The sequence below is a fragment of the Camelus ferus genome, chromosome 3, assembly GCF_009834535.1.
Source record: "Camelus ferus isolate YT-003-E chromosome 3, BCGSAC_Cfer_1.0, whole genome shotgun sequence".
NCBI classification, from domain to species: domain Eukaryota; kingdom Metazoa; phylum Chordata; class Mammalia; order Artiodactyla; family Camelidae; genus Camelus; species Camelus ferus.
In genome coordinates, this window is record NC_045698.1 from 111,748,119 (window position 1) to 111,762,546 (window position 14,428).

General features: G+C 42.1%; 1 protein-coding gene across 5 annotated transcripts in view; it reads left to right on the top strand.

Annotated features, from left to right (window-relative positions):
- Window positions 1–14,428, top strand: part of LSM11 (LSM11, U7 small nuclear RNA associated) — a 770,814-nt gene that overhangs the window by 141,313 nt on the left and 615,073 nt on the right. The window lies entirely within an intron of this gene.

Here is a 14,428-nt window from a genome sequence, read left to right on the forward strand (position 1 = left end):
TCTGCGGCCTCCCTCTCCAATCTGCTGGGCAGAGAGAGGTCAGGGCTGAGTGGGAAAAGGATTAAATAGCTACCAGTCTGTGGAAGAAAAACGCTTGAGCATGAGAATGGACCTCCACGTTCTCTGTCTTCTTGACCTAAGACCAGGGAGGAACTGACTCTTCCATTTATCTAATTTTTAGAGATCTTCATAAAAGTGACTCTCTTCAAAAAAAAATTCTGAGGTGCTAGCTGAACATGTCTGTTTTGTGTTAGAAATAAAAACCTAAGGAATAGAAAGTTGAACCTCTTTAAAATGGCTTATAAGTCTCTCCGTGCCCTGGCTGTCCCTTTCCCCTACCTGTCCAGCCTCATCTCTCATCGTTCTACCTCCTAATCTACTCATTCTGAATATTTCCAGTTCCTCTGACGTTCTGTCTCTCTAGCGTCTTAGCTGCACCTGACTCAGCCTGAACCTTGCTTTCTTCTCCCCTCTGTCCCCTGACCTTATGGCCTCCCATACAACCTTTAGCTTAGACACTGCTTCCTCAGGTTAGCTTTCCCTGATCTCACCCCATTCTGAAACACAGCTCTTAGGCGTTGCGTTATTGATGCCCATTTATTTGTTTTTGTCCTCTTCTAGATTATAAGCTCCAGGAAGATATGTTGCATGGAGGCCTGTGTCTTTTTTGTTCGTTGCTCTCCCCACTATGCCTGGCACTTCCTTCTAACAGGCTGGCCCTCTGCCCACAGGCCAGATCTACCTCAGTCAGTCTTTTATGTGCCACCATTCGTTTTAATTGCACGGTTGTACATGACCGAGCAAACGACGGACGGGTACCTGTAATCAACCAGTCCGGAGATTTTAAGCACTTTCGTTCATTCCTGGAGCAGTCACTGAGCCTTGGCAATAAGCAATTTAAATTCTGGACAACGAATTTTCAAGCCGCTCCAATGGTTACATTCTGAGAATAGCGGAAAAATGCCGACCGTTTGATAATTAGACTGAATCAGTTTTCATAATTCTACTTTTGCACCAGAATGGTCAGCAAACTTCATTATCAGCAGCCTGATAAAAAAGCTTTTGGCTTCTAATACAGATCTTGTGAGTAATTTTGATTTGCAACCAGACTACGGTCACTCTGCACAGCAATGCTTCTTAGACAAGATGATCTTATGGTTTCATTACAAATAATTTCAAAGTAGATATAGGACAAAGCATACAATTAGCATCTTGCCTGTGTATGTTTGATCCAGAGAAAAAGGACAGCTGACTGCCACAGTTGAAAACAGCCACCAGAAACCCGTGTAACCCAGGAAGCCTATATTTGCTGAACTTGTAAGTTGATATCTTTTCTTTTGCTCTGTATACCTGGAACAGTGCCAGAATCTAAAAGACTCTTACTAATTAACAGGAATATCTCTTTAAGAAATTTCCAGAAGAGACATGTGACTTACCCGACAAAGCGTCCTGGGTGTTCCCTTTTGTAGCACTCATGAATTACTCCTTCACTGCCTTTCTAACCCACAGTAGCCTGAAGGCTCCATCAGGGCAGAGATCATTTCTGTCTTGACTACTGAATCCCCAGCACACAAAGTAGATGCTTCATACATATTCGTTGGATGGACAGATGAATGACATGGATGAATAAACTTCCATGGTGACATATTGGTATATGCGCACTTTTATCTTTGGCAGCTCAACCCAACTCTGTTCTGAGTTGGAATGCCATAGCTTATTTGGAAAATTGCTTTGCATCCTATTTCAGTTACTATGGCTACATAATAAACCACCCCCAAACTTTTGACTTTACCCTTCAACAACATCCAGTTTGCTCACAAATCTGCAGTCTGAATAGGGCTTGAGAAAAACAGAAAGCTCATTTCTGCTCTGCTTGGTGTGGGCCAGGGCCGCTTGGAGGCCAGACAGGGACTCGTCTGAAAGCTGCTCTTAGCATAGGCTGTGAGTCTTAAACAGCTTGGGGCTGCTCAGTCAGGGGTCCTCAGACATCTCTCACTAGCTCTCTGTGGTCTCTTTATGTAATCTCTCCAGCATGGTGCCCTCAGGGTAATTGGACTTTGTATATGACAGCTCAGGGCTTCAGAGGTGAATGTTCTAAGTACAGAAAAAAAGCCAAGTAGAAACTGTATTGCTTTTTATGACCTGGCCACATAAGTCTCATGGTGTCATGTCCTCTGTATTGCATCCCTTTGAAGAAGTCACTAAGGCCAGCGCATAATCAAGGGGCAGTTGAATTAGACTCCATATTTTGTGGGAGAAGTGTCAGTGAACTTGCAAACATGTTTTAAAACCATCACTCACCAGATCACTTTTCTGGAAGTTTTGCAAAATTAATAAACTTAAGACCTGAACATTTGTTCTGAATGAAACAAGAGCTCCTGCAGAGAAGTAAAACTAGAATATCATTATCACTTCTTACGTAAAGGGATGAAGATGAGGAGTTTGAACGTGGGCCCTTCCGACTCTAATGTAAGGCAGTGTTGTAACTCCTCCAAAGGGTAGAATTTGCGGGTGCATTTCTGTTCTTTAAGTGGTTGCAAGTGGGACTCTTACAAAGGGAGAGTAGGTCTAACAGTCAATGTGGATGTGGACTTGAGCAGACACATGCTTTTCCACACCCTCGTTGCTTCCCCACTCTTTTCTAGCTTGTCCCACCAAGGCTAGGCTTCCGGGAGGCTGGTTGGTGACTTCCCCCTGATCCTTCAGTTTCCCTTTCCAGACCTTTTCTTCTCCACCACCCCCACAATTGTGCAAAGTATCATTTCTATAGTAAACTGGATAACTTTTATTTTCCACAATCCTGATTGTGGTTCTGTTCTCTAATTGAATTCTGACTGATAGAGAAGAATCCAATATCATTGGATTTTCATTATTTTATAAAAATTCTTAATTTTGACTAAATATAGCTTGAATAGTTTATTTGCAATCCGTAGCCTCAACTTTGTACAGATGGCAACTATAAACCACGTGTATGGATCCTTTAAAAATCTAACGGTGCTCCCCAGAACACTTTGCATTGACCTCTATTAAAACATTATCCAAAGATGGATAAAGTACAGGTTAACAACATGCAGTACAACATATATTTTTCCTTGGCTAGACCAGGGCTTGGCAAACTTTTTCTGAAAGAGACCAGGTAGTAAACATTCTAGGCTTTGAAGGTCCCTATCGCAGAGACTCAGATGTGCTGTTATGATGCGAAAACAGCCATAGATGATACGTGACTGAGTGGGAGAGGCTGTATTCCAATGAAACTTTCTTTACAAACACAGATTGTGGGCAGGAGTTGGCCTGCGGGTCTTAGTTTGCCCATCAGTGCTCAGAAGCTAGTCTACATTCTGTAAATGTTGATTTGATAAAGGAAAAATGCTGCATAATGGAAACGATGTTCTGGAAGACCAGGGAGGATGAAATAAGCAAATGTGTAGACAAACAAACAAACAAACAAACAAATCAAGAAATGACTTATCTCAAGTATTATTAGTGCCGCAGGAAAGATGTCAGATAACCAAGAGGGGGAAAGAGAGGGAAAGGTTAATATCAAAGAAATTGAGATTAAAGTAAAATTGTTTTTATTTTGTGTGTATGTGTGGTGGTAGGAAATATGAGTAGCAGAAAGTATACTTGTTTCATGAAGTGGGGTACAAGCAATGCCATGTTTTACATACTCTGAAAATATTAAGCCTAGCTCAGGTCCCCGCTTGTCAAGGCTGACGAGGCAGACAGTACCAGTCATTTGTGTGTATATGTGGGTGTGAGGCAGCAAGGGCCCCCCTTTCCTAGTCTGGTTGGGTATTCATGGCTTATGCAGCCCAGGAAAATGGCAAAGTTTTCTGGCACTCAGTTCAAGGTGGTCACCATGGTGCCAAGCCCTACTGTGAGATTACTGCTGATGTTCCCAGCGTCACAGCACTGGGGACTCAGGCCAGTGCCTCAGAGACCATGAGTGTGAGGAGGGCCAACTCTTCACCCCTCACCCACAGGCCTGAGAAGTCTTGCCTCAGATTACCCTCAACACGCCAAAACAGGTGACCACTCCTCTCCACTCTGGAACAAGCTCATTAGTTGCAAACTAGTTGCCCCCAGAACGTTTTGCCCAAATCCCCTCTGAGCAACTGGCTGAATATTCACAGCCCTACTAGAAAGAGTTTGTCTCTCCTGAAGGCCTGACCCTGGGCGAGGCCTTCAGAACTGACAAGTCTGTTGTGGGATATAATTAGGGTCCTCTCTTCCCCCTCGCTTCCAGACAGCTTTCCTTTTTGGCCCTGGAGGAAAGGCCCACATGAAAGGGGTAAATTCCATTCCTTCTTTCCTGATAGAGAAAAGAAATAGACACAGAGAAATATCTCAGTAGATTATCATTCTACAGTAAATTCTCAATAAATCATTATGCTACATGTGTGCAACACCTTTTGCTGTTAAAAGAAACTCATGAGAATCAAATGAAATAGAATATGGGAAATTTTGCTTTCTTTTATTTCCTCACCGTTTGTAGGGCATGGAGGTGAAAAATACATTTCCTGGATGAGGTGAGGTTCACAGTTCAAACAAGGAGAGAGCCAAAAGGTTTCCAGGGTCAGGGGAGTTACAGAGGAAATACCCCTCTCTTGCAGATCTGTGAGTTTGCTGACTCTTTTCCACCCCACCCCGCTCTGGACCTCTAAATATGGTGAATATATTCTGAGTTCTTGAAAATGGGCCAGCTGTTTGCAGAGTATTTAAAGAACTCAAGGGAAGATTTCTAAGTTATGATGATCTCCTCCAAAAGGGAGATAGGGAAGATTAAGGAGCCGCTGAGTTTACGTCACGGGCACATGATTCACTGACTCTTGCTCTTAAAATACCTGGTAAGGCAGAGCCTAGAAGGATTGAGAACACACGACTGGATCAGACCCCGCTACAATCTGTACATTCACTTTCTCCAAATATGGGGGTGCAGAATAGGATTGTGTTTAAGAATGTAGGTGTTAGTACAGCTGAATCACTATGCTGTACACCAGAAATTAAAACAACATTGCAAATTGACTATATTTCAATTAAAAAAAAGAAATGAAAGGAAAAAAAAAAGAACGTAGACATTAGAGGAAGTTTTCCTTCTAGCCTTCTCTTTATTGACTATGTGAACTTTGTGCCAGGGACTCACTGTCCTTAAGCCTCAGGTTCCTTGTTTTTAAAACGGGGGTACTAGCAGCATCCACGTCCCAGGACCAAGGCTAGCGTGGAGTAGCGGTTAAGAACATGGATGTGGAGTTGGTCTGTCCAGGTCCCTCTGCTGGCTTCACCACCCGTGAGCTCTGTATGAGCGTGGGCAAGCTCTTCACCGCTCCAGGCGCACTTTCCCCATGTGGGTAATGGAGCTAATGGCAGGATCCAGCCCTCAGAGTTGCTGTAATAACTTAATATGCTAAGAGGAGTAAAATACTTAGGATGTGTGTGCCTCTCTCCTGGTAGAGCTCAGGAAGTGTTAGTTCTTCATGTTGTTGTTAGAAGCAGGAGGGAAATTGGGGGAGTCATTGTAAAAAGACCTCCGTGAGCCTCTGGTAGATACTCAGCATCATAGTGGATCCAAAGGAGGTGCAAGATACAGGGCTATCTTACGTGCATAAGTTCTTTGCCCAGAAAGATTCTTTGGACAGATATCTATGCCTCACTTAAAGACTGATGCTCAGAATCTAATCATTAATGAATAAATTCATTAGCCTAAGACAGTATGTTTTGGTTATCTATTGCTACATTAAAAACTGTCCTTAAAATTAGTGACTTAAAATAACAACCACCATTTATGATTTCCCCCCACTTTTTGGACTGACTGGGCAGTTTTGCTTCACATGGTGTTGGGAGAAGCTGCAGTCATCTGGAAGGCTCATCTGGGTGGGATGTCCAAGATGACTCACTCATCTGGCACACAGTCGGTATTGGCTGTTGGCTGGGAGCTCAGCTGGGGATGCTTAACAGAGCACCTCGGTTCTCCTCCATGTATCCCTTACCATGTGGCTTTGGCTGCTCATAGCACGTGTCTGGGTTCCAAGTGGTAGAAACTGGAAGCTGCTAGTCTCTTAAGAAGTGGGCTCAAAAGTTGCAGAATGTCACTTCTGTAGCCTTCTCTTACTCAAGCCAATTACAGGGTCAACCCAGATTTAAATGAAGGAGAAATAAGCTCCATCTCTTGATATAAGAAGCAGTAATCAGGGACAGGAAGGGGCAATCTTTGGCGACTGTCTGTAACTTATTGCTATGTAACAAATCATCCCCAAACATAGCAGCTTAAAACAATGTACGTTTATTATCTCACACAGTTTCTGAGGTCAGGGATCTGGGAGTGGCAGAGCTGAGTGGTTCTGATTTCAGAGTCTCCTGTGATGTTGCCGTCAAGCTACCCGCCTGTGCTGCAGTTTCTGAAGGAGCTGTGGTATCCACGCCTAAGCTCACTCACGTGACTCTTGGCAGGAGGTTTCAGTTTCTCGCCACATGGTCCTCTCTGTAGGGCTGCTCATCATATGGTTTCCCCCAGTACAAGTGAGTGATCTAAGAAAAGACAGAGAGCAGGAGACGGAAGGGGAGGAAGAGAGAGAAAAGCAGAGTGGAAAGAGGAAGAGGGGGGTTGTGCGGGGGAACAGAATCTCAAGACAACTGCCGTCTTTTCATAACCTAAGTTTGGAAGTGACGTACTGCCACTTTTGCTATACGCTATTGGTCACACAGACCAAACCTGGCACAGTGTGGGAGGGGACTACAGAAAAGTGTAGCTTGGGGATTTCCAGGGGTCAGTTTAGAGGCTACCTGCCAAACTGGTTCACAGTGGTGCTGTGCATGTGAAGCTTCTCAGGAGCTTCTTAAATATGCAGATTTCTTGGCTGAGATTCCGACGTGAACCACACTTTGGGAAGCCTTGACCGTATCAAGGCTTTAATGTTACTGACTGTCTGATGTCCAATGCAGCTAATTATCTGCTGCAAGCACGCATTTACTCTTTGGCCTGAGTAGATACAGGTTTCTCTTCTGCCTCCCAGTGCGGTTTAATGCATCCTAAACATGCAGACCACAGACCAGACCCTTAGGTTGTTTGGAGCCGATGCTACTGACAGATGCACAGTATTTTGGTTTGGGGTTCTTCAGCAAACTCTGCCTATTTTTGACTTTTCCTAAGCTGCAGAGCCCTGCTATTTGTTGGCATACATGTTCTTAAAGGTAAGAGACTACAGCAGTGGCCACCCTACCTACAGATAATCACATGCGTATACATTCTGATGATATCACTACCCCTGGATTTCATGATTGTCCTCAGTAAGACACAAGTTTCTAATCTTCTGGTTTGACTCTTATCACCATGAGGAAGCCCTCCCAGTGCATTTGGATTTGTCCCCCCTCCTTTTCTTCCCTTCTACCTTCTTTCCTTCCATCCCTCTAGTCAACAGATTGTCTGTGCAGGAATCACCTTTTGGGCTGTCAGCTTAGCTGACAATGATTCTCCCTTCTCTTTTGCTTCCTCTCCAGTGTCGCCACTAACTTCGTTTGAACCGCATAGCCCTGACCGTTCTAAACGTAGCAAGTTGGATCATTGTGGACACCTGATTCAGGTTGGGCAATCCAGTTCCTTCCCTGGAATTTGGAATTGGGACCAAAGGGGAGATAACAAGGGATTCTTTTTGCATGGCTGAACTGCCCTGTAGATACAAAAACTATGATGGAACTGAGACCCTCCACCACCACCTTGCCCTTTTATTATGTAGGCCGATAACAGAAAAGTCTTAGTGACTAAAGAGCAAAGGAGATGTAGGGGTAAATGGGTGATGGAACGTGGGAGAGAGTGACCTTTGGATTCCAGATGGTTTTCGTTTTCTCTTATCAGCCTCTTTCTTGGTCTTGGCTTGACTGAGCTTCCCATGTATGCATCTAATATGCACCTCCCCTCCCAATCCATTCAAATTTAAGCTAGCTCCTATAGATTTCTGTTACTTGATTGTAATACAGTCCATCTCTACAGGCACTGTGGCTATATACCCATACCTGGTGAGTGCAGACGTTGAGAGAGAAGATTCTTTTTCTTCTTCTTTTTTTTCTTTTTTTACTTTTTAAAAAAAATTTAAGTGTAGCCACTTTAAAATGTATCAATTTCTGATGTACAGCATAAAGTTTCAGTTATACATTTATATACATACATTCGTTTTCATATTCTTTTTCATTATAGGTTACTACAAGATTTTGAATGTGGGTTCCCTGTGCTCTGCAGTAGGACCTTGTTGTTATCTATTTTATATATAGTCGTTAGTATCTGCAAATCTCGAACTCCCAATTTATCCCTTCCCACCCCTTTACCCCTCTGGGAACCGCAAGTTTGTTATCTATGTCTGTGGGTCTGTTTCTATTTTGTAAATAAGTTCATTTGTGTCTGAAGGAGGAGATTTGTTCTGAAGGCCACCCGTAGAACAAAATTCCATGGGAGCACCAGTGAGAGGTTTCTCACTCTACTTGGGAATACTGGCAAAGATTTCACAGAGCAGGTGGAATATGAGCTGGGCTTTGAAGGGTGGTAGGAGTTTACTAGGAATGACAAGGGTCTAAGTCTGGAGTGACCAGGCTGATGTGTAAAGGAATAAGGGCGAGCAACCACAGAAACTGGAGATGTCATTTGATGCCAGAAAAGTCAAAGTTTTCTTATGCCATGCTAAAAATAGCGAGGCATAGTTTCTAAAGAGAAATGAAGATAATCTAAAGCATAATTTGGAAACAGTTGGTCTGGAATATCTCCTCATTATGGATTCATTTGCTATGCACTGTAATAGAGCTAGTCCTTACAAACGCATTTGGAATTCAAGTGACTCTCACATATACCTTCTATAAGGTTTAGCCCATATTTTAGAGGACACTATTGGAAAACATCCATAATCTTTCATTCTGGTTGTAATATTTCTGTGGCATGGCAGAGACATTAAAAAAAGACTTTCACTCATCATGTTTGGCTCAGGCAGACATTAATTAGAAAGAAAGGCAATTTGGGTTTAATTTAATGGTAGTGGGAGATTCATTATACTTTTCTTTGGTCAGACAGTGCAACGAAGGTAGATTTCTATGTTATTTTTCTCTCTTTCTGTTCCCTTTGTCTTTCAAAGCCACAGTTTAATGTATTTCCTGGGAATTCTGACACTATTCTTTTCATTTTCTCTCCCATTTGGTTTTTTTCCATATTGTCACCATTACGTTTGAAATTTAATTCTTTTCTTACTTCTAAGTGTTCCTTTGTTTGTTTTTTACAACCTACAGCTACACATTTCTAATCTTCTTTATGGTGAGCAAAGTCAGTTGCAGATTATTCAGGGTTTGATAGCCTGATTACTAGGTCATGTGGACTCCTAATATTTCATCTTTTTCTTCCTGTTGCTGGTTTTATAAACTTTCCCTGCTCACTAAAGTATTCATTGATAATTAATCAGGGATGAAGGAGGAAAAAGAGCTCAAACAATTAAAATTCAGTTGTTTCTGAGCAAATTTGATGAAAGATTGGCTGGGGGAGGATTTGAAACTCCTGGCTAAAAGGAGGAACTTTGATTGTTGGTAGAGCTGATTTTCCTGGGAATACTGACTTGCCTGAATTAGAATAATAGGTTGTGGAGGAAAAGAGCTAGCCGTATTCTGAGAACTAACCTAGTTTTTCATAATACCTCTTTTTTTGTTTTTTGTTTTGGAAATAACTTCAAGCGTTCAGGGTCCTCAGGCTGTTTTCTGAAGTTGTAACAAGCTGTAAGAAGAGGTTTTCTTTTAAGGAGGTGGGTCTAATGGAGACCTCTAGACTATTCCTTCATGGGATGGCTTGCTCTCCATTTGGGAGAGCAGAACAACCAGAACATCCACTCTCTTTACTGAAAGGTGGAGGTAGATAGCATGGCTTTCAAGCCCATGGACATGGTTCTAGTCCTCACTCTGCCACTAACTAGCTATGTGACAACAGAAGCAATGAAAACAACCTGATGGTTTATTGCGCTATGTGCCAAACAGGTTACTTACCATATTATACTCTGGTCTTGCAAAAACCTCATGAAATAGGAAAAAATTAATACCTCTATTTTACATATAGGGAAACAGAGAGAAATTATGTGGTTACGTGGTTGATAAGCGGGAGGAAGCGAACTCCGGAGCCTTTGTTCTTAACTGCTAAGTTATTCATTCTCCCGGCACTCAATTCTCTAGTCTCTCTGTGGGTTCTTACAAGGGGAAACTCACGATTGCTCTGACACCCTCCTCCTGTTGGAGAGGATCGAATGAGACTGCAAAAGGGAAAATGTTTTGAAGACTATAAAGTCGGAGAAAAATACCAACAATTATTAAGATGCACAAGCTGAAAGAGAGAAAGAGAGAAGGCAGGCTCCCTGGAGCGAGAACTAGAGTTTGACCTTCAGCAAAAGGGCTGCCGTCACTGCTCTGACAGCCCAAGCTGGGAGCCTGGGTCCCTTCTTCCACGGCTGTCAGAATGGCAGGGACACAGGACAGACGCCAGGCTTGGGCATCCAGGCGTGAGTGGCAAGGGCCCCTTCACCAGAGGCTCTGGGCAGATTCACTCAGAGCTTGACCTTTTGAATGTAAAACACTTGTCAGGTTGCCAAGTGCCAACCAGCCAGGGGGTGGACTCAGCCAGGAGAATACTCCTGTGGCTGCTCCAGGGAAGCTCTCTCTCTGACTGGACCCCGTGACCACGGGGCCTCTTTTGAAGAGAAATGACCTCTACAGAGCTCAGGGTATACCTGGAAATTGGAATCTCTCCAGTATCAGGTTGGTATTTCTCAAGTTTTAAAAACTATGCATCCATTTTATAAATGTGATGCATTCTCTAGTTTATACTGTACAAAGTACTTATTTATTTTTCATTTTCTAACTATAGAATTGTGTGGTTTATCTGAACATTGTCAAATTATCCACAGCCGCCCCAAATCTGGTAAGTCTCTCTAGACAGGGTTCAGGGGACGGAATGCTTGTTCTCTTGGTAATCATTGATATACATAGTATGTTTATAGGAATGTCTCAGTTGACCCATTTGGACAAGAGATTGGCACAAGAGAGCTCTGTGAAAAGCAAAATCATGCGTTGTCTTTATAAACTATTATTGGTGGAAAAGCTTTCCTTTAGGAATCAAAACCCACAGAGGTCTAACATGAGATGTTCGTATAACTGTCCAGAATATGCATCCACATGAAGTTGTTTAATGTTCATAGCGAGGCAGTTTATAAAATGGCTGCAAATCCCTCCCATTCCAGATTGCGTTCCCCTTGGCCACGTGACTTTGCCTATCCTTTCATCAAGAGATGGAGCTGATTTCTCTGCCTCTTGAACCTGGGCTTGTCCGTATGCCCTGTTGTGGTCAAAGGAACGTTAGGAAATGTGATGCATGCAGAGGCCTAAAAACTGCTTATTTTGGGCTTGTCCTTTTTTGCTGCAAGGGCCTCTTTTGCCACCACTGACAAAGCCCAGATCAACCCTTCTAGAAGATGAAAAAACATGGGAGAAAAGACAGGGGGTCCAGAAGAGACCCCTACACCAACTGTCCTACCCACTACTAGGCATATGAGTCAATCACCCTGACTTAGTGTGTTTGGGCTGCTATAATGAGATGCCAGAGACTGAGTGGCTTATAAACAGCAGACATTCATTCTCACAGTCCTGAAGGCTGAGAAGTCTAAGATCAAGGTACCGGTAGATTGATTGTCTGGTGAGAACCTGGTTCATAGATGGTCATCTTCTGGCTGTGTCCTCATATGGAGAAAGGGACAAGGAAGCTCTCTCGTGATCTTGTGATGTTATGATATGTAATAAATACATGTTTGATCTTCATCCTTTTTCTGGCACCGAGCTCCTAAGATCCTTGGAATTTCCTAAGTAATGTGAGCGTGCCTTCCAATTACACATGAGTTTATGTTAATGAGGTCACTTCTGGACAGCCTTTAAAGGATGGGGACTGGTTGCCAAGGGAACCAGTTAAGCATCAGAGGATTGGAACTTTCAGCCTCTCCCTACTCCTCTACCTCTAGGGAAGGGAGAGAGGCTGGTGAGTTTGATCACCAATCATCAGTGATTTGATCAATCATGTCCGTGTAATGAAGCCTCCATAAAAACCTAAAAGGAGATTCTCCAGGTTGCTGAACAAGAATGCCCCCACATGCCTAGAGCATGGCGCGCCCCACACTCTATGGGGATGGAGACTCCTGTGCTTGGGACTTCTGGACTTCACCATACGTCTGTTTATCTGGCTGTTCTTTCCCATCCTTAATATTCTTTGTAATAAACCAGTAATCTAGTAAGTAAGCTTCTCCTGAGTTCTGTGAGCCACTCTAGCAAATTAATTAAACTTGAAGAGGGGGTCATGGGAACCTCTGATTTATAGCCAGTTTGTTAGAAGTACAGGTAAGCCTGGATTTGAGATTAGCATCTGAAGGTGAGGCAGGTTGGGGGGGGGGTGCAGTCTTGTGGGACTGAGCCCTCAACCTGTAGGATCTGATGGTAACTCCAGGTAGATGTTATCAGAATTGAGTTAAATTGTAGGGCACCCAGCTGGTGTGGCAGAATGGCTTGGTGTGGGAAAAATCCCCACACAGCTGGTGTTAGAAGTGAAGTCAAATGAAGTGTAGGTGTGAGAGAAGAGGAGATACTCAGGAGAGCTTTTTCCCTAAAGAGGATTATTTTTAAAGGGCATTAATCCTATTCATGAGGGTCTGCTGTCATGACCTAGTCACTTCTCAGAGGCCCCACCTCCAAATACTATCACACTGGGGATTATGTTTCAACATATGAATTTTGAGGGGACACAAACATTCAGTCTGTAGTGCAGCCTAAAACCCTGGGTCCCAGCCAAGCTGCGAGTTGACAAAAGAGATTTGCCAAGCTGCCCTAGACCAGAACAACTGCCCAGTAGATCCACAGAATCATGAGAAGCAATACATATTTACTGCTTTCAGCCTTCAAGTTTTGGAGTATTTCATTATGTAGGAAAGATGATATAAACTCTATTTTAAAAAATTTCAACCCAAATTCTTAGTCTATTAGAAGGATTGGCAAACTAAGGCTGGCCCTCCATTTTGTAAGTAAAGCTTTTTTGGAACACTGTTAATTTGCAATATATATTTTTTTCCGCTTTATTGAGAGACAGTTGATATATGACATTATGTAAATTTAAGGGGTACAATGTGATTATTTGATACTTGCATATTTTGCAAAATTACAATAGGATTACTTAACATCACCTCTGTCATCTCATCTAATGTACAGAATGGTGACTATTAGTTAACAAAACTGCATTATCAACCTGAGAGTTGCTGAGAGAGTGAATCCTAAATGTTCTCACTGCACGCACACAAAATTGTTATGCATTTTCTACGGCTGCTTTTGAACAATAATGACTGAGCAGTTGTGACAGAGTCTGGGTTGTCCTCAAAGACTAAGTATTGACTATCTGATTCTTAAAGAAAAAGTGTGCCAACCCCTGCAATTAATTGTTTGTGCTTTTTAAAATTGCTGTGTGGGAGCTTTTCTTGATGCTAATTCTTTGTTAGTTGCATGTATTGAGAATATTTGCTCCAAGTTTGTAACTTATTTCACATATTTATAAGATGTCTTTTGATAGCTAGTAATTTTCTTAATTTTAAATAGTCAAATAGATACATCTTTTTTTCATAGTTAATGCTTTTTTGGTCCTGATTAGAAATCATTCCCTACATGAAGTTAAAAAAATCTAATTAATGTTCTCTATTTAAAAATGAAAGTTTTGGGGGGAGGGTGTAGCTCAGTTGGTAGAGTGCTTGCTTAGCATGCATGAGGCCCTGGGTTCAATCCCCAGTACCTCCATTAAAATAATAAGTAAATAAATAAGAACCTAATTACTTCCCCCCAAAATAAAAAATAAAAATTGATAAATAGAATTAAAAAAATAAAATAAAAATAAAAGTTTTGTTAGTTCCATACTCCTAATTTGTCCCTCCCCTCACCCCTGGAACTAACAGATCATATTTGGGATTAATAGATACAAACTACTATACATAAAATAGATAAGCAATAAGGATTTATTTTATAGCACAGGGAATAATATTACCTTATAATAACCTATAATAGAATATAATCTGCCAGAAAACCTGAATCACTATGCTGTGCACCTAAAACTAACACAATATTTTATATCAAGTATACTTCAATAAAAAATAAAAATAAAAGTTTTGTTTTCACATTTATGTCCTTGAGACATTAGAGTTGACTTAGATATAGGGTGAGGCAGGGTTCCAGTTTCTTCCTTTTCTGTAAGGATTGCAGTTTGTTTTTACAGCTCGATTGACAGTTACTCCTTTCCCTACTGATGTGTCATTTCTGTCATCTATCAGTATTACATAAGTGTGTGCGTTTGTTTCTGAGCATTCTATTCTGTTCTATCCCATCCCGTCCCATTCCACTCTAC